The following is a 6,000-nucleotide window of genomic DNA, read 5'->3' as shown; positions in this document are numbered from 1 at the left end:
CTTAAATGTGTTCTAATGTTCTAGTGACAAAAATAGAATTGGAGAAATAGAGAGGGAGGAGGGGCGGGAAGTACCCTCAGTGTTTTCTTGATTAGTAAGAGAAAAATATTTATAGAGCAGGTGTACATACTTCTGCTTTAACAGTGTATACACTAAATACTGTGAATATTTCTTAACAAGGAAAAATAAATCGTTGTCTTCCTGGCTTAGATGACACCTATGCGATACATTAGGTAGAGATGGCTGACAAATGAATTAAACCCATTAGTATCTGTTCATTCATACTGTTTTTCTATTAGTCTATTTCTTGGCACAGTTTTGGTCCATACCAGCTAATATGTTTGAAAGACATGTGACACAAAACAGGGAGGAGTGGTTGGTAGACAAGTTGTTAATGCTGTAATTCAAAGGGACTAGGAAAGGCTGGAGAAAGGAGCTAACAGAAAGCTCATACAATTCAACAAAGGGAAATGAAAAGCCTTGCACCTGGGGAGGAACAACCTCAGGCAACAGAAAACACTGCGGTCTGACCTGTTCTTTGCAGGGCTGCTAAGAAAGCACTAGCAGGCTGTCTTGGCAGACAAGAAGTAGACCATGAGCCAGCAAAATATTGTAATGGTGAAACTGGCCAGCAGTGTGCTGTCAGAGCATCACCAGCAGTGTGAGGGAGATCATCTCTCTTCTACTCAGCAGAGGAGGGCTATGAAGCTGATTAAATAACAGGAGTATGTCTCATGAGGAAAGCCTGAGGGACAGGGGACCTTTTGGATAAAAGAAGGCTTGGCAGGAGATCTTATTACTACCCAACGAGAAGGTATAAAGAAGACGGCGTAAGGCTTTTCTCACTGACAAGAGACAATAAGCAAAATGACATAATGAAATTCCATTGGAAGACAAGAAATCTGCTGTTGTTTTTGTTGCAAGCATCATTAAATTCTGACACAAGTTCCCCAGAGAGGTTTTAGAATCTCAGTTCTTGGAGCTATTCAAAACATGACTAGACAGAGCCCTGACAAACTTTCTCTTGCTGACCTTGCATGAGCAGGGTGTTTGGACTAGATAACATCTCATGAGGTCTACTTTCAACAATGTGATTCTGTGAAGTACAGTTTAGGGAAGTATCAACGATGAAGAGAGATGGGGAGACTCTGAGATGATTGAATAAATCCAAATATATTGTGGAGTAAAAATGCTTATATCCTATTTTAGGAAGACCAGTGATGTTTTACTACAATGATTGGGTTAATCATCACATAAACAAACTTATACATTTTACATCTCTCAAACTTATACATTTTACATCTCTTGCTTGCAGAGTTTGCTGTAATTTTCCTTTTCTGGTAAGTCAGTCTGATTTAATCTTCTTGCAATCTTGATTTAATCCTCAAAGTTCTGTTTGCTCTTGCCAAAGCATCCTGTTATCAAATCTCTTATGCTAGCCAGGTCCAAAGTCCATCATTTGTCTTGTGTGTCCCAATAGGGAAGTATAACAGATCCTCCTAATGGGCTGTATGTATGAAACAGCACTACATTAGGCTCTTTCACCTCTCTGTAGTCCTTTACTAGTATGCATTTGCTATATCCAGTACATCCCTATGTATGGGAATGGAACATCCCAGGTCAGGAAATTAATGCAATAAAATTATCAACCTGGAGGGCAGTAGTGCAGTAAAAAGCACTTATCACTAATGAACGTCTCAGCCTCTCTCCAGAATCCCTGGAAAACTGCTTGGCAGAAAAGAATCTGGAGGTGCTGGTTGACAGCTGCCTGGACATGAACTAGCAGTATGTCCAGTGCAGAAATACTGTGTCCAGCAGTATTTCTTTCCAGCAGGAAAATTATATTAAAAAAAAAAAAAAATCTGTCCAGCAGGACCAGGGTGATGATAATCCCTTGTATTCAGCACTGGTGAAGCCATACCTCGAATTCTGTGTTCAGTTTTGGGCCTCTCATGACACAAAGCACACTGAGGTGTTGGAAAGAGTCCAGGGAATGGCAATGGAGCTGGTGAAGAGAACACAAGTCTGATAGGAGCAGCTGAAGGACCTGAGGGTGTTTAGCCTGGAACAAAGGAGATTCATGTGGGGACCTTGTCACACTCCACAACTGTCTGAGAGGAGGTTGTAGCCAGATGGGAGTCAATCTCTTCTCCAAGGTAACAGGCTATGGAACAATAGGAAATGGTTTCAGATTTTGTTCTTCTTGGAAAGGGTTGTCAAGCACGAACAGGCTGTCATATGGTTGGCTCACCATTACCAGGGGTATTTCAAGGACAAACAGATGTGGCTCCGAGGAACATGATTTAGTGGCAGACTGGACAACATTGGGTCAGATTCAGTCTTAAAGCTCTTTTAAAACCTAAACAATTCTATGATTCAATATTGGGGCTTTTTGTTGTTTGATTTTGTTGGGTTTTTTTTCCAACCTGCTTTTGCTTGTTATAATTTACAATATATAATGACATTACTGCTGCAGTTGGGTAACAAAGAAACTTTCAGAGTGCAAAAATCTTCCTTACTTTGGCTGTTGTTGCCAAGCCACTTTCCATAGTATTTGAAAAGTCTTGGCAGTCAGGTGAAGTCCCGGGTAACTGGAAAAGAGAAACATTTGTACCCATTATTAAAAAGTGTAGAAAAGAGGATCCTGGGAACTCTGATCTGTCTGTCTCTGTGCCTGGGAAGATCATAATCAGAACCTCCTAGAAACTCTGCTAAGGCACCCAGAGGACAAGAAGGTGATTCCAGACAGCCAGTATGGCTTCACTGAGAGCAAGTCCTGCCTAAGCAATCTTGTTGACTTCTATAAGAGGGTCACTCTATCAGTGGACAAGGGAAATGCTACAGATGTCATTTATCTGGACTTCTGTAAGGTCTTTGATATAGCTCCCCACAACACCCTTCTTTGTAATTGGAGAGATATGGATTTGAAGAGTGGATTGTTGGATGGATAAGAAAGGGGTTGGATGATCTCATCTATGGCTCAGAATCCTGAGGTACACCACCTGGCAAGTGGTGTCCCTCAGGAGTCACTGTTATTTAATATCTTCATCAATGACACAGATTAAGAGATTGAGTGCACCCTCAGCATGTTTACAGATGACACCAAGCTGAGTGGTGCAGTTGAGATTCCTGAGGGATGAGATGTCATCCAGAGGGCCTGGACAAGCTTGAGCAGTGGCCCATGGGAATCCCATGAGGTTTAACAAAGCCAAGCTCAGGTGCTGCACCTGGGTCAGGGCAATCCCTGGTGCCAGCCCAGGCTGGGCATGAACAGATCGAGAGCAGCCCTGCCCAGAAGGACTTGGGGGTGCTGTGGCTGAGAGCTGGACATGAGCCAGCCATGGGCACTCCCAGCCCAGAGAGCCAAGTGTGTCCTGGGCTGCACCCAGAGCCCCTGGGCAGCAGGGCAGGGAGGGGATTCTGCCCCTCTGCCCCGCTCTGCTGAGACCCCACCTGCAGAGCTGCCTCCAGCCCTGGGGTCCCAGCACAGGAAGGACATGGAGCTGCTGGAGTCCAGAGGAGGCACCAAGGTGATCAGAGGGATGGAGCACCTCTGCTATGGGGAAAGGCTGAGAGAATTGGGATTGTTCAGCCTAAAGAAGAGAAGGATTAGGTGTCATGACCTGTAGAAGAATTATAAAAGAAAGGCCTCAAAAAATCAGGCCTGCTCTGTTAAATCAGTGGCTGGCCAGTCATTTCTTCTAACTGCAGCTAGTACTTTGCAAGTTTCCATCCGAAAATAATCCTGGTATGAAAGATTTTTTTACACAACAATCTATTCCTGGGTGGAAAACAACTAGCACCTGCATAAATATTAAATCTATCCCATGAGAATTAGTGAAGAAATATGTAAACAATTTAAGAATAGAGAGATTTGATGGACAAGTAAAAAACCTTTTGCTAACCAATAGAGTAATGGGCAAGAAAGCTATTAACCAATTAAAGTTGAACATGAAGTCTGTAAAAACTGTATAAAATGAGTTGTGTGAATAAAGAATAGGCTTTTCCTGCATGAAGAAAATGGAGTCTTGCATGTTTTATTCTGAAAATTAGGGGCAACCTAATTGTGAGCTTCTAGTACCTGAAGGAGCTCACATTAAACATGAGAGGGACTATTTGCAAGGGCATGGAGTGACATGACAGGGATGAATGGCTTCAAACTGAAATGGGGTAGGTTTAGATTAGATATTAGGAAGAAATTCCTTACCATGAGTGTGGTGAGACATTGGAATAGATTGTACAGAGAAGTTGTGGAAATCCCATCTCTGGAAGTTTTCAAAGTTTGGATGGAACCCTGAGCATCCTGATCTAGTGGAAGATGTCCCTGCCCATGGCAATGGGGTTGGAACTAGATGATCTTTAAGGACCCTTGCAATCCAAATCATTCTATGATTCTAATTGGATAAAATCAGAAAAGGATAATTTGGCTATTCTCTAGCATTACGGATTTTTTTCTAAATCCAGCAAAAGTAGGAAACTAATCTTTATATGTTTTTTCTAAGAATTATAAACTTTAATTCCATATTATAATTTTTAATCCCAATGGCAAGTAATACACAAACCACTTCCTGTGTACAGCAGCTATATGGTGCAATATCACTGAAACCCTCTTGAACTGTTTGGGGATAAATGCTGATGCACACCACTATTCACAAGTTTGGGACAGAGTCTCTTGTTTTGTTTCCTTTGTTGTAGTCAGGGCATGCAGATAATGTTCTGGATTGTGTTCATCTTAACCTGTGGGAAAAAAAATTAGAATCCATTCAGAAAGCAGTAAAAGGATTCTGTTTTCATTTTAGATTTTTTTTTTTCATTGTCAGTAATAGGAATGAAAGCTGATTGCATGATAAGTAAGTAACTTAGATTTGGAGCATTTTTTGCCAGGAGTACAAACCTCAATTAACTAGAAAACAAAGCAATACAATAAATCTAAAAATTCTACTTATACTGTACTTGAAAATCTCTAGAGAATAAACACCTCCTCAGTCTTGACTGAATGAATTTTTAGCTCATCTAGCATGTTCACTCCTGAAATAAATATATATATGCATTTTATTATGTTTTTCTGCAGCATATGAAGCAATACAAAATATGGTCACTAGAGGCTAGGCTAGGTAATATTTACTACAATTTTTTATTTAACTACTAACTAACAATTTATTAGTTGTTGTTATTATAACTAACTTTTTACTTTTGGAATACAGAGGTAATCAAAGAAAACCAGAAACTAGTTTCTAGAAACTAGAAATCAAAGAAAACTAGACCAGGTTTTCAGATTATTTCCTTGATATGAGTATTTGTTCTGTGTTATTCTGGTTTGCTTAAATGACATTAATTTTTCTCTGTTGTTATGTTTTGGGTGTTTTTTTTTTTTATTTTATAAGTGTTCAAGCAGCTAAATTTGAAAGAATTTAATTATATTCCATTTCTTGGTTTAGATTTATTCAGATATTCAATTATGTGGTGTTATTCTTTCCTACATTTCTTATCTGAATGCTGCAGCCTTTTTTTTTTGTCCCTCTCATTCCTCCATATTTTTTAATTCATCTTATTCTTTAACTAAGAAACATGCAAGATGAAAAACAATTTGCAGTAATACACAGTAAAAACATGACTTTGTTTTTCAGCACCTTCCTGCTTTATTATATTAATAAATTCTCAATTTTTAACCCACGCTCTGATTTTTAAACTTAATCATAAGACACCACACAGGTACTTAGCATATTTACTTGAAATAGCAAGTTATATGTGATTATATCAGTGTCAGTCCTCAATAGCATTAATTTACTACTGTGACACTAAGAATCTCTGGAGCTTCACATCCTAAGAATTTCCCCTTTTCTCTGATAGTTAACACATTCCATAAGGAACTGCGCTTAAAATTTATGAAATCAAGCTGGTATCAACAAATAAATCTTTCTGAATTTTTCATTTTACAGGAATTAAAGAGATATCTTTTATGCTGTCTCCAATAGTAACTAGGATTTCTTTGGTCTTAAG

At 39.4% G+C, this 6,000-nt stretch overlaps 1 long non-coding RNA gene across 2 annotated transcripts in view; it reads right to left on the bottom strand.

Annotated features, from left to right (window-relative positions):
* Window positions 1-1,156: 1,156 nt before the first annotated feature.
* LOC139600447 (uncharacterized) overlaps window positions 1,157-6,000 on the bottom strand; it is a 29,632-nt gene continuing 24,788 nt past the window's right edge. The window contains exons 2-4 of one of the 2 annotated variants that reach the window (XR_011682549.1): window positions 4,208-4,737; window positions 2,520-2,591; window positions 1,157-2,164 (exon numbers count right to left, since the gene is read on the bottom strand). This is a non-coding gene — a long non-coding RNA (uncharacterized lncRNA). Of the gene's footprint in view, window positions 2,165-2,519; window positions 2,592-4,207; window positions 5,133-6,000 lie in introns of those variants that run through there. The other variant, XR_011682548.1, reaches the window with a different exon arrangement.

The sequence above is a fragment of the Agelaius tricolor genome, unplaced genomic scaffold (assembly GCF_023055355.1).
Source record: "Agelaius tricolor isolate 1412-34295 unplaced genomic scaffold, bAgeTri1.0.p SCAF_27, whole genome shotgun sequence".
NCBI lineage: Eukaryota > Metazoa > Chordata > Aves > Passeriformes > Icteridae > Agelaius > Agelaius tricolor.
Note: the sequence above shows the minus strand (reverse complement) of the source record. Positions and strands in the feature narration are given on the sequence as shown.